Genomic DNA, 14,179 nt, shown 5'->3' with positions numbered 1-14,179 from the left:
AGATACGTTCAAATACAGAACTGCATCAGTTTTGAGAACTGTTATCAATTGACTTCGTTTTGGTAAATAAAAATTGATTGACCAGCACGTGACACCGACTGAAACAATTGACTATTGTCTTTCTGCTATTTACATCCTTTCATTTTTGGCTTACTTGTGTTGAAAGCTGATTTGACTTCTAGCTCATAGCCAAGATGGCGCAACTACTTTCCAGAAGTTTATAAATAACTGGTAAAGTTTGATACGGAATCACCAACCCGACCACTCTCCAAGAGGTGAACTTAGCCGCAGAAGACAACGAGGCGCGTCCATCTGCGATAAATTTAGTGTGGTTTTAACCTTTTCGAAAATGAAGCCGCCGCGGAATGTTCCTCCGCTATTTTTCGGACGACTTTCCACCCACAACGAAATAAAGGAATTTAATCTGGCCTAATATACGTCTCGAGTTTCATTTTCATCAAACTCTGAAAATATATTCATTTTTAACATTTCGCTTGTCAGTAATTCTCTGACCTGCGCTCTCTTTCTTTCGCACTACTTGGATCCTAAGGTCACGAGTAGCAGCAAGGCACGGACGGAAAGGTTCACATATCCTCATGGTGTTTGCCTAAATCTTGATATTTGAATGCCATAGTCTCATTTAGAGCCATATATAACTCAACCCCACTATTCCTACCCCAAGGCGCAACGAAGCAACGAGACATGAAGTTCCTTGCGATAGCTCTCCTGTGGTGTTGGGGTGGTAAGTTGGCTATCTAGTCGGGCTACCCCTGATTTCTTTATTTGAAATGGTGGTTATTTCACGTTTAAGGACATGATCAATTGATAACTGAATGTTTACACGAGTGAGCACCATTATCATCGAGTTTGTTGTCTTGAACTATGTCTGTATTATGGCGTTGAGCGCTGTCTGATGTTTGCTCCTTTAAGGTATTAACGCCATCTCAAGCACCACTCTTTCCTTTGAAATGGGAGGCCTTAGAAATAGAAAAGGGTGTGTTTAGCGAACGCGCTTTACTGTCAAGCAGGACGATTCGTCCAGGTGGGCCCATTCACTGTTCACACGTTGTTGCTGGGCAATGGGAGTTAGCGGCTAACATTACGAGCTATTCAGAATTTTAGGCGCCTTGTTTCGTGACACCATTGCAGCCCCTTCTTCATTATCCTCTATAACGATCGCACTGAAGAAAAAAACAAGAATCAGTTTTAGCTGCTGGGCGCAGGGAAATCGGCGGTGGTTGGGATGCCATAGAATGTTTAGTTTTGGGACACCACTGACTTCTGCACCATGTCCTCACCGGTCAATGCTTCATGCCGGTCAGCTCAGCGAAAGATAATGCAGAACATTGTTATCTACATGGGGGCTCAAGCACACGCGAAAGGGGATTATTTTGTTTTTAACCGTGGTAGCAAGAAACTAGAAAGAGTTCAGTGCAGGAAGTTAGGGTCTTTCCTGCTTGATACTTCATGTGAAGTCCGTCCTAGAAGGTTCAGAAAGGCGTGATGTCTTGAACCTAAGTAGACCAAGTGGAATGACAAGCTCTTTTGCTTACAGAAAGGCGTTGTCACATAACTTTGCAATTCAGATGTGTATGGTTGGGGGTCTCGATCAGCTTTATAAGTTTTCAGTTCTGGTACGGCTTTTACCGACGTCGAGCAGTGCATGGTCAAGTACTAATTAAACAGCAGGTAAGCCGAGAATTTACTCTCCGGTAGGTGCGGTATAAACTGTCAAAAACAAAGGAAAATGCAGCGTGAATATTTATTTATTTATTTCCTCAATGGTCTCGGTTGAGACATTACATCCTTTCCAGAAATCCTTTCCAGAAATATAATCCTTTCCAGAAATTTTACTTGCGCCATTTCAGAAGGCAATTCAATGTTCATCGTTCTTCCATAGATATAATTTGCATTTTTTAAAAGAGGTACCCCAGAACTCAGCACAGAACTTCTGTGTGGGGTCCACCAATCAAACAAAGTTAGTAGATTAGCGGCTACTCTTAACAATACAGAATGAGTGGAAATAAGAATAAGAACACGTAATGCGTAAGGTATTGTTTAACTTTTGTTATTCTACCTAGGTTTAAAGTGTTCTGATTGATTATGTGTGTGAACAGAACTATATACATGTCATACCAGCTCGTGCTTTGAAGCAAAAAACGAAAACAAAAATTTTAACTTATATGCATACTGAAAGCCGATGGGCTTTAATAAAACACTTAGTTGCAGAAATACTTTTGCATAAGTTTTTCTTCATTATTATACTATGTGTTTCAGGGCAGCCGGCCACCAATTTTTAAAAATAGCGTTTTTGAGGTAACGAGAAGCTTTTGGTGGTAGAGTTGCACCAGTGTCAGCGGACGTCAGAAAAAAACAAAAAACAGGCGAATCGTGTTCGCTGATAGAGTGATTAACTAAACTATAATAGTTCACTTTATAACTATTGTTGTTAGGCACCCGAGTATGATTAAATATTTGTACCCGGCCGTTAGTAACAGCCATAGGACTTTTTAGAACTTTGAAAACGTGATTACTGTCGATACTGTGCCTCGATTAATTTGGGCAATTTATCGCGCCATTCGAAACCTCGCGCTTGCTGGAGGGCGCTGACCGATCTCAATCAAATCGTGACATTCCGTGCCGCACATACAGCGTGGCACTCTCTGCCCCGCCCGCGATGGAGCAGCGAAGAGGCGAGGAGCGTGAAGCACTGCAGTACGGGTGAAGCTGAGGGCGTCGCGTGGTACGTGCGTCACGGAATGTCACGATTTGATTGAAGTCGCTCTGCACCCTACCGCAAGCGCACGGTTTTCGAAAGGCGCGAGAAATGGCTCAAATTAGTTGAGCCACCGCGGCAAGGGTAATCGCTTTATCGAAATTCTAAATACTGTTACGGCTATTACTAACGGCCAGCTACAATGCCTTATTGAAATCAGGTGCCTATCGGTAATAGTTAAAAAGTTAACTATTACAATTCATGTAACCACTTTACTAGTTAGCATGATTCGCCCGTATTTTACGTCTGGAAACATTGGCAGTACTATGCTGCAGAAAGCTCGTCTATTCGTCAAAAAACCTTATTTTAAACATTAGTGGCTGGATTCAGTTAAGTATCTGGTATAAATCGGTTCAGCTTTCAAGAGTGCTGTCTCTGCCGTCTTGGGACAACAGAGTTTTATGATTGTGTTTGTTGAGGACGGCTGTTATCTAGTCTCCTTGTACGTAATCGCTCCCTTTATTTCTCAGTTTTACTCATGATACCTAGTACACTGTATGACGATGAATTGCTAAGGCTCCTTTGCACAAAGGTTGGATTTCTAGAACCTTTCATGCTGCGTCAGGAGCTTAAAAGAGGAAAAACTATGCAGGTCTTGGCGGAAAATAAATGAATTTCAATTTCAATGACATTTTCAGCCACCTGTGCCTTTTTCTGTTATATTATACACTGCCAGTCAGAAGTATAAGTGCTGTATTCATGCTCTCCGGCTTCGAATTATGCGATGAACAGTGATTTCTTTCTTTTTGTCTCAAATAGCGCGCGCGCTGTTCTGGAAACTGCTTTACAAAAAAAGCACTTCTGATATTGCAGGAGCAGTACTTGAAGTTGGCGGAGAAGTGGTTTCAACGGAGGCACCCAATTGGCCGCGTAGATGTAAGCTGTCTGGAGTAGAAAATGCTTTTTCAGAAGATGTTTTGTCAGCGTTTTGCATTTTAGTAAATTAAGGAAACAGCGAATTTCGGCGGATGGGGCAGACCGCATTGTTCCGGAATCCATGCTACTATTGCTCATTAGGGGTTTGCACAATTATTGTCCTATTTACTAATTTTAGACTTGAATTAAAACTTCGAAACAGCTCAATGCATTTACAGCATTTTATGTCAGATAGTAATCAGATTGTGGTAAATTGATCATGAGCGTGCATTGTGCCAATTTTTTGTGCAGAAAATTCCCGTGTATGCTTAACGCCATGCCATCTCGGTGACCGAAGTGATAAACCGACTGCTCTCATAAAGGGGACAGGTTTTATTTTTATGATAGCCATTTACGAGCACTAAAACACTGGTTTGGGGCATGGGAAGAAAGCCAGGAAAATTACCATATCATACATACAGTTTGTCATGCCACGTATGGATAACGCTAAACGTTGCATACATGTAGAAGAGAAAATAAACTTGTGCCGCGGTGGCTCAGGGGTTAGGGCGCTCGCCTACTGATCTGGAGTTCCCGGGTACGAACCCAACCGCGGCGGCCGTGTTTTTATGGAGGAAAAACGCTAAGGCGCCCGTGTGCTGTGCGATGTCAGTGCACGTTAAAGATTCCCAGGTTGTCGAAATTATTCCGGAGCCCTCCACTACGGGCACCTCTTTCTTTCTTTCTTTCTTTCTTTCTTTCTTTCTTTCTTTCTTTCTTTCTTTCTTTCTTTCTTTCTTTCTTTCTTTCTTTCTTTCTTTCTTTCTTTCTTTCTTTCTTTCTTTCTTTCTTTCTTTCTTTCCTTCTTTCTTTCTTTCTTTCTTTCTTTCCTTCTTTCTTTCTTTCTTTCTTTCTTTCTTTCTTTCTTTCTTCCTTTCTTTCTTTCTTTCTTTCTTTCTTTCTTTCTTTCTTTCTTTCTTTCTTTCTTTCTTTCTTTCTTTCTTTCTTTCTTCTTTCACTCCCTCCTTTATTCCTTCCCATACGGCGCGGTTCAGGTGTCCAACGATATATGAGACAGATACTGCGCCATTTCCTTTGCCCAAAAAACCAATATTTATTAATTCACTCTTCGAATGCTCAGTAAAGCGCGCTGTTTTCTGTTGAGATAAAAAGAGTCAGAGGCAACAAAATAAGGCGTGGTTATTTTAGCGTAAATCCCAACTGAATTAGGAAGTCAGGCTTCATTCACTGGATTCCGTTGACGTATCGCAATAAATTGATAAATGTATCCGTTTGTCATCGCTACTTCTTTCTATGGAGTAAATTTTTTCGAACCTGCAACCAGAAAGAAATACTAATCATCGCCTGTTTTTTTCAGACTCCCCAGAAGACTGCCAGAAAGAGGAACGTTTAGTTGGGAATTGCAGTCCATATCTTGAAAGGCGCTACTTTTTTAATCAAACTACCAAAAAATGCGTACTGTTCATCCCTGAAAGATGCGAAAATGATTATGATCGTGGAAATAATTTCCCAAACCGAAAAATCTGCATCAAGACGTGTATGAGTAAGTTTTTCGTTATTACCCATTCAACTGTTGCATTATTCTGAACAGAAACCCGAAGGAAACTATGAAAGCTAAAAAATTATGATTGGATGAGTCAATAACCAAGATGAAATCATTACGTGTCAAACATAAATCAAGTTTTAATAGAAGGAATGATAACTACATTTGGCGACGCTCACAAAATAAACTAGCCCTGAGTTAAGAATTTACCAGACAACAATATCTCCGTTGAACTATTGCAGCAAACGGCCGATTTTGGCAAGCAACCTTCATCTGAAGTGTAAATTTACATTTTGCTGCGCAAATAGAGCTGATTGTGCAGTAGTTCTTCATGATTTGAAAGACGCGCAAGTTCAGACATGTATTAGTAATTTTTCAGGTGATTCAGTTAGCCTGTTTATAAAACATGCGCCTGAGCACAGTTCTGTTCATTACTTCAGAATTAAGAGCAGGAGGAAAACTTTTAGTTAATCGATGGTGGTTGGTCACCATCCTCTTCGAGCGGTGTCCTTGGTTGGCTGTTTATATCTTGAGCGCCAGCTCGTTCATCGGCTGCTGATCTTGCGGATAGGTACAGTCGGTGTCAAAAGTCTGTGGACCACGCGTTCCTCAAACGAAGCCGATAGCTCTACTATCAGCCGGCGGCTGCAGATCAAAATTGTAGAGGTCAAAGTCAGAATTTTGCTCTTTCATGTCCACAAGTGTGGTCTCCAGTCGCCAGCTAGTAGTAGAGCTATCGACTTCGTTTGAGGAACGCGTGGTCCAGAGACTTTTGACCCTGACTGTACCATACAGAGTAGTCTCTTATGTGGAGACAGTGGGTTGGAAGAAGGGTGGTTTTGGCCCCGGTGGGCCGGGGCATTCCTATCAGGAGTAAAAGAGTGTGGCTGCTTTATGTTGAGCAGCAGCCAGGATATTATGTGTGGAAGATGAGGTGTTTGTGGTGGAGGTTTGGGAAAGTGCGTCTAAGCTGGCGCCAGGCTATGGCGCAGCTCTGTTGAGGGATTTGTGTGAAGGGGAAGTGTGCTGTTTTGTGATGTCTGTAGTGTTCAAGGATCAGTGTATATGTTAGAGGTTCTGTGGGTAGTGGTGCTGTTACGTTGTTCTCTTCGTATAGAAACAATACTTTTATTAAGAATAATGAAAATCGAATACAAGTTCAGGCTCCCCAAAGCCACTGTTACTTTGAGCGGCAGCGCCTGGCAGGCAGAAAAACTCTGACAGGAAGCAAAACACTAAAACAATTGCATTATACATTGGCGAAGGTGAGCATTTTTCAGGAAGCACAGAAATAGAGCAACGTGCGTGGAAAAAATGATTAGAATAATACTAGACACAAGCACATGTCTGCGAGGCTACCATATGATACAGCAGGAATCTCACATGCACAAACACAAGCAATACAGATAAGCCAAACGGTTCACTGAAGATAAGAATACAAGTACGCTTTTACAAGCTGATACGACTTTGTTGTTTCTTTAACTTATGTTTAGTTTTTGTACAGAAGGTGTTGGAGGGTAAATTATTGAAGTAAGTAGGACCGTAATGTGCGCGTGTTTAAGTGCCATACCTCGAGGAACACCATGGCCTCTAAAAACGGTTTGGGTCTTAAGCAATGGGAGCGAGCATAGGAAAATAGGAATTCATTGGCCCAGAAGTATCTCAAAACAACCGTCTGCTTCAAAGGATTATATAAAATTCGGCATCGAAAGTACTTTGAGATGACCTATGCCAGCACACAGACTTAAATCGCAACATGGGAAAGGAAATAGCTGCCTGATCTGCTGTCATGCGCGAGCGCGTGTAAAATGAACCTGATAATTGTTTGCCGCCCTTCAGGTTTTGGTCGCTGAGCTCAAAACTTCCGGGTTGTCTGGTTAGCCTGCAGCATCCATGTAAAGAACATATGGACCTTCCTCAAATTTTCTCTTGAGCGCCTCAGCTCGGGCTTGCATTATTCCCGCATTGTGTGGCACCACTTGGATTTCCAATCGGATCGTAGGTTACACGGCTATCGGGCGTTGTGGTAAAGGGATGTTTGTTGGTGTGTATTAGAGTTTTTAAAGAGGGTTCTGCCGTTGCGTGAGTTTCGTAGCCTGACGAGTTTACCTGCCTGTTTGGCTTAGGTATAGTTCTTCCACGGTGTTGTGAACACCTAGCTAGAGAAGACGTTGTGTTGACTCGTAAGCAAGGTGTCCTACCGCTATCTTGACTGCCGCGCGTAGGAAAATGTTGAGCCGTCTTTGCAGAGTTTCATGAAAGTTGCGGTACGGAGCGGGATAAGAGTTAATGAAGAATACCTAAATAATCGTTGATTTGCTGATGACATTGCCTTGCTGAATCACCCAGGAGGTAAACTGCAAATCATGGTTAATGAGTTCGACAGACAGGGCAGAACGCTGGGTCTAAGAATTAACACGCAGAAAACCAAAGTAATGTTCAAAAGTCTAGCAAGAGAACAGCGGTTCACAATTGGCAGCGAGGTGCTGGACCAGCTAAAGGAATACGTCTGCTTGGAGCAGGTAGAGACAGCTGATCTAGATCATGACAGGGAAATAACTAGAAGAATAAGAATGGAGTGGATCGCATATGGCAGGTTCTTTCAGATCATGAATGATTGTTTACCAGTATCCCTCAGCTCAAGTTAAAGAGAACGCAGCGAGCTATGGAAAGAAAAATGGTAGGTGTAACGTTAAGATTCAATAAAACTTGTTGCGGAGTTACTTGGTGGCGCATACTTGAATAAAAAAGTAGCGCAAAAACGACGACCACAGGAGGAAGACACCACAAGCAAGAACGCTACTAACAACTGGCTTTATTTTCCGGAACAGTTAACATTATATATGCGTACACACCACACGCGCACACGACAAGGGCGGCGCCAGCCTTCTTGACAGAAAAAAAACAAGAAATCTCATTACATATCTACAATCGCAGAAAGAACAGGCATCAAGTGTATGAGCAGCAAAAAAAAGCGTCTCACGAACCAAGAGGTATTGAAGAAAAACTGATGAAAAAACACGCACGGACGTAAAAGGCGGTGTTCTTCTTACAGGTAACTCTCCAGGAAACCGCGCTAGGAAGAGTACAAACTTTTTACGCGCCACTAATACAATGACTAGCTTTCTTTGTGGATGTGGAAAACCTCGAGCAAAACTGTGGGTTTTGTGTTTGTACTTCTGCCCAGAATCTTTGCTTCTTTAACGCGGGGATAGCACTTGCACGGCAGAACATGAGAAACTAAATTCTCGAGTTGATCTTTTCGTGTTATGTTTAGAGCATGCTCCCTTAAACAGTCATTAAGACAACGCCCCGTCTTCCCTATATAGCATTTTCCGTAGGACAGGGGAATGATGTAGACCGCTCCAAAGGCACATTTGTCGAATGCTTTGATCTTGCTTCTTGCAACTGTGCTCAACCTCCTCGGAGATACGGGGGCATAGCTTAGCTAACATATCTGGCGTCGAGAAAACAAGTGGTACATTGTGCCTGCTGGCCACTTTTTTGAGGTTATGGGAAACCTTATGAACCTAAGGCATCAACTCGGGCTTAGCCCTCGCGCATTCAGTTGCAGCCATCGTTATTCGGGGCCCAAGTTTCGTTGGGAGGGTTTATGCGACTGCCGTTAGGAGCGAACAAAGGAAGACTGCAGCCAAAAGCCTGCGAACCTGATTGTTAAAGCTATCGTGCATTTCGTGCGAACACGACTTACGATGTGCAGATTCCAAGCAGTGCGAAACAATGGCTCTTTTTATAGTCTTGGAGTGGGAGGAGTCGGTGGACAGGAGTTCTTTCTTGGCACGTGGGAAATACGCCTAGCAGGTGTGTCCCTTCTTAACCTCAGGTTCAGGTCTTAAAACTTGGGCTTCTGCGAAGCAGAAAGACAGAGTGAATGGGCCCAGAATGACGGATTGGGACAGATTTCGAAAAGTGAGGGAAGTCGCGGCGAACAGCGAAATCGAGGCCTTGGGAGTCTGAGTGGAGGCGCTCAAGAAAGATGTGAAGGGTACCACTGAAGAGGTTCCCACGGAGAAGGAGGGTTTTACGGCGGACTCTAAACTGTTACACATGTGGGAAACGCATGTGAGTCTCCTGGGGATATGGAGGAAGCAAAAACATATTAGGGTTCTCCTTAGGAGGTTGGCCAAGCTAGAACGAGAAATCAAAACTTACACGTTGGACTTATAATAGTAGCAGTGGGAGACAGATTTGTTACAGGAAGAATGGGGAATTAGGATGCAAAAGACATGGAAATTGTTGAAGCACCTTTTAGGTCCGGCGGTAACGATATCGGCGAAAAAGGGACAAATGGCTAGATTAATGTATCAGTGCCAAGGCACGATTGGAGAGTTTATGCAGGACCTCCGGGATCGTTACTTTGACGACTGAGTGGGTGGATGCTTGCCGGATTACTTGGGGAGGAAAACCTAGAATTACATATGAACTTTACGGTGTTGGATCCGGACTTTGCTATGGGGCAGTTTCGTTTCGTACTACGTCGACAGCGAGTCCTGACGTGATTACCAACAAATTTCTGAGGAACTTGAATTTCAAGTCGGTAGGGGCGTTCACGGACTTTATGACCAAGTGTAAGTATGCTAGGATTACATTGATTCCTAAGCCAGAGAAAAAAAGCTCTTTATTGAGAACCTGCGTCCCATCTCGCTCACGTTCTGAGTGGGCAAATTGATAAAGCACGTGGTCCTAAACAGGCTTCATTGTTACGCGCAGGAAAAACAGTTGATGCCTGCAACAATAATTGGCTTCAGGGCCTGAAAAAGGGCGTGGTTGATGCTGGATACGACATGGGCACAAAGGCTGTCTTTCGGCTCGACCTGACTAAGGCTTTTGATAATGGCGGCTATGAGGCAATATTGAAGGACCTACCGGATATACGTCCAAGGCGAGGGTGGGGAGGTAGAACCTTCCGGTACAGATACATCAGATCATTTTTGGAGCGCGGGTTTGCGGAGATTGCGGTCGGAGAAGTGAAATTAGATTCCTTCTCGTTAGGGGCAGGGAACACGCAGGGGTTGGTTTTAACATCGTTACTGTTTAATATCACCTTGATAAACATACCGACGAGGCAGGAGGGGATACCTGGACTGAAACACGTTTTATGCGGTCATTAACAAGGGGTAGCGACGGACAACTGGAGGATACGCTACAACAGGCAGTGGATATTGTGGAGGAGCGAGCAGGGAAGGCAGGACACGTTGGCTCCCAGCCCAAGTCCGAGCTTTTTTGTGGTAATGGATAAATCAAGAGGGATAGGTGCAAGGCACTATGTGCCGCCAACCTTGCTAGAGGTTAAGGTGAGGGGTGCGTTGGTCGCTGAGGCCCAAACAATCAGGATTCTGGGTCTGCCTCTGCAGACTAACAGGAAGAATAGGGATGCCTTGGAAATGCTTAGCAATAAAATTTCAGGGGGGCACTTTGTTGACCTTAAGTGCGGTGAGTCGAAAGCCTTTAGCGCAGTGTTGCTGTTTGTGTCACTGATGTGGGTTAAGATTTTGATTAAGTACACAATTGTTTGCGAATCTTAAATGCTGGAGACACTGGAGGGCGTTTGGGAGGCATCCGCCTGATTCGATGCCTTTCCGCACTCTCCAGCGTCCTAGACAAGAACTGCATATGTATTAGCAGGAAGAAGCGTAGTCGTTAGTACGCTCGGCTGCGGAACGAAAGGATGGTGGTTCGTACTCAAGCAATACTTGTTGCTGGGACTAGTCGGTGCATAATTCTACGCACAAACGTTAGAGCAAAATACGAGACAGTCACAAGAAAGGTGGACAGGACAACGCGCTGTCCACCTGGCGGTTTCAATGGTGGTTTTAATTTCATCGTGCACAAAGATTTTTTTGTTATCGAGTTGAAGAGCGTAACGGACGGACGGACGGACGGATGGACAGGGTCGCGAGCATGAGCCATTAAAGGCTTTAGGATTAATACGCCCAACGCTACCGTGTAGCTGATCAAGAGAATTGCCGCTCGTAAGACAGGGGTGAGAGAAAAAAATCTGGTTAAGCTCGTACAGCGGTTTCTGCTCAGTGGAATAGTTTATGCGACGCCTTATAGAAAGTTGCGACGGAAAAAATGAAGGTGGAGGCTGTCACTAGGCAGGTGTATAAGGCGGCCCTTGGGTTGCCTAACAATGCGTCTACTCAAATGCTGCTGGGATTAGGGGTGCACAATATCCTGAAAAAACTGCGGGAGGCGCACTTGGTGATGCAGCTCGGTAGGCTTTCGAAGCGAGAGCGGGGAGGGACATATTGGATAGGGCCGGCACCGGAGTTGTTGCTCCAGCCTGGGTCATGAAAATTCAGTTGAGGTGGGAAATTCACAATTGCTCGTACATAAAACCTTTACCTATGAATATGCATTCGATACATTATGAGGACCACACGAAGGCAAGAGCCACAGCTTTGCATGCTAACTGCGGGAAGTATAACGGGGCAGTCTGCGTAGACGTTGCAGAGTATAAGAACAAGGACGCATTTGCAATTTCCATGTTGGACGGACGGGCTTGCTCGGTCGCCTCTGGATCAATCAAAACCAGCTTCTCAGGAACTGCAGAAGAGCGGCACAATTGCAGCATGATTGCTCAATAGGGCCACAGGAAGAGGGACTAGAAAGGAGAAAATTGTCTGGGTACCGGCACACTCCATGAACCCTGAGAACGAGGCGGCTCACATTAGTGCTTGAGGCTTCGTCAGCCGAGCAGATGAGCCGGACGTTTTGGGGAGGTCCACGAGAGATGGGCTGGTGTCCATTCACGGCCTACAGACGATTATAAACTGGAGCGGAGGATTTGTACGCCCCCGGTCAAGCAGTTGGTCAGGGCGCAGGAATGCGCCTGGAGGAGGCTGCAGACTAGATCTTTCCTTAATCCATTCTTGATGTGTAAAGTATGCCAGGAGGAGAATTAGCTGGAGCTTGCAACCTATTATCATATCTTCTGGGAGTGTAGCACTGCGCCGCCGCCAGCGGATATTATGCGTGATCCTTCTCTCGAGCAGTGAGAGGCCGTGTTGGACAGCTCAGACCCGGTACTTCAGGCCAGGGCCGTGGTGTGGGCCACCCAAATCGCCTTCAGCCATGGGTTGGTGCCATCTAACACGGAATCATATGCACGGGATTTTTGACGAAATAAAGTTATTCCATTCATCCATCCATCTACCGGGGGAGACGCGGCCGCGCGCAATCATCCATTGCCACTGTGATGTGTGCAGATTTCGAGAACGCGTCACACAACACCACTACGCAACCGATGTCCCGCGGTGCCCTCCGATGCCCCATGACAACCACAAACACGAAAAAGCGTCCCTACTTTCCTGGTAACTCATTCTTGTTGAGAAATGCGATACTAATACGTCGAGAACAGTATACACAGTAGCATGATAATAACAGCTTTGTTAAGTGTGTAAACATGAAGAATTAGTCTAAAACATCTTCGTGTTGGTAATATGTCGTCAGATTGACTCAAGAGCATTTCTTCATTTTGCAGAAGAGTCTCCTTGCTTGAAGTCCAGATGGGGAAACACGACCGGTACAGTTGATGGCTACACCTACTACGCAAAATCAGACTTATGCTTGAAAGTGAAATATAAAAGCAGAGCAGAGTTCTGGCCTAAAGCGAACAGATTCCCAACTGAGAAGGACTGCTACGATACGTGCGCTCCCGAGATAGTACCAAAGGGCTGGCCGGGTAAATAAACCGCTGTGTTTGCAGGAAATATAAACTTGCTCACTTAATTGCATCTAGACATTATTTTCTTTCTTTTTTTTGTCCTGTGCTTTGTTTATGGCCGCGAAGACTTTCCAGTTTATTTGCCTCTGCAGAGAGGACTATATTTACCTGAAAGACTGCAATTTCTACTATGTTCCCGGTTGTAGTTGATATTTGAGCTTCTCATCTCAAAAGTTCGCCGTCATCTGTGAATTGAGCTGGACTGTGAGCCATAAGCAGTCTAACCTTCCACGACCACCCATAGTACTCGCTCGTATCCCCGCCGCCGAGATCACCTGATTCGAGGGCATGGGTTAGCCCTGTTCAGATCTGCGTCAGCAAATTCTCGTCTGGCAGTATCCAGACTCTTGTAATGGACCACCCGGAGAGGACGCATGTGTCATCTGGTTGCGATCACCGTCCTTGGCCGAGTCGGAGTGCGGCCGCTTTCGACCCAAAAGAACGACAAGCTGTAGTTTGAGCACCAAATGGCCCATTTTCCGGTGTCCACACGTGCCAAGCGCAGCCGCCGCGATCTGGCGGACATTATCTCCACCGAAAACTAGCACTGAGTCTGACTCGCGGCATGCACGCTGTGGATGCAGGAAATCGGTGCTAAGCTTCACCAGTTGCTGTCCTTGAGGGATTCTGTTCACGGCATTGAGGAGGCATTGCAGTTTATGAGTGAAAAATACGACACCCTTATGGCGCGTACAGAACGAAATGAAAAAGACAAAAGATGTAAAACAAAGGATGCAACAAAATAGAAAAACAAGGCGCAGAGATAACCGAACTCAAAGCCAAAGTTAATGCTCCTCCTGAATGGCGAAGTCGAAAGTACAACCTTGAATTACACGGAATTCCGGTAACGCGAGGCGAAAGCCAGCCGATAGAGATAAGTGACCTGGCTGCTCAGTCTGAGCTGCCATATAGTTATCAAAGCAGTATGTAGTACTGTCCATAGCCTGCCATCTAATAAAGATAAAACGCCTGGTGTAATCTGCCATTTTCCAAAACAAGCCGGCGACTGGCCTTTTCAGGCAAAGAAGTTGATCAAACAGAACAACTTGGCACTCAAATGGTTGAAATCTGGTGGAAACGAATGCCGGAGAGACGGGCAATTGTATTATCAAGTCATCTTGGCCCAGCGAAACACAGTTAAGGTTGCATAATATGGCCGGCTTCGACACCGACGCCTACCTACTTCCAAAATCCTTTTAAAACTGCATCAGAAAACAGTTCCTTAAGTACTTTA

General features: G+C 44.8%; 1 long non-coding RNA gene across 1 annotated transcript; it reads left to right on the top strand.

The window, feature by feature from the left end:
- The first annotated feature begins 671 nt into the window (after nucleotides 1–671).
- LOC144135522 (uncharacterized) lies at nucleotides 672–12,961 on the top strand. Its single transcript, XR_013315522.1, has 4 exons — nucleotides 672–742; nucleotides 3,590–3,652; nucleotides 5,010–5,195; nucleotides 12,703–12,961. It is a non-coding gene; the product is annotated as an uncharacterized LOC144135522 (long non-coding RNA).
- Nucleotides 12,962–14,179: the final 1,218 nt, after the last annotated feature.

The sequence above is a fragment of the Amblyomma americanum genome, chromosome 5 (genome assembly GCF_052857255.1).
Source record: "Amblyomma americanum isolate KBUSLIRL-KWMA chromosome 5, ASM5285725v1, whole genome shotgun sequence".
NCBI classification, from domain to species: domain Eukaryota; kingdom Metazoa; phylum Arthropoda; class Arachnida; order Ixodida; family Ixodidae; genus Amblyomma; species Amblyomma americanum.
Note: the sequence above shows the minus strand (reverse complement) of the source record. Positions and strands in the feature narration are given on the sequence as shown.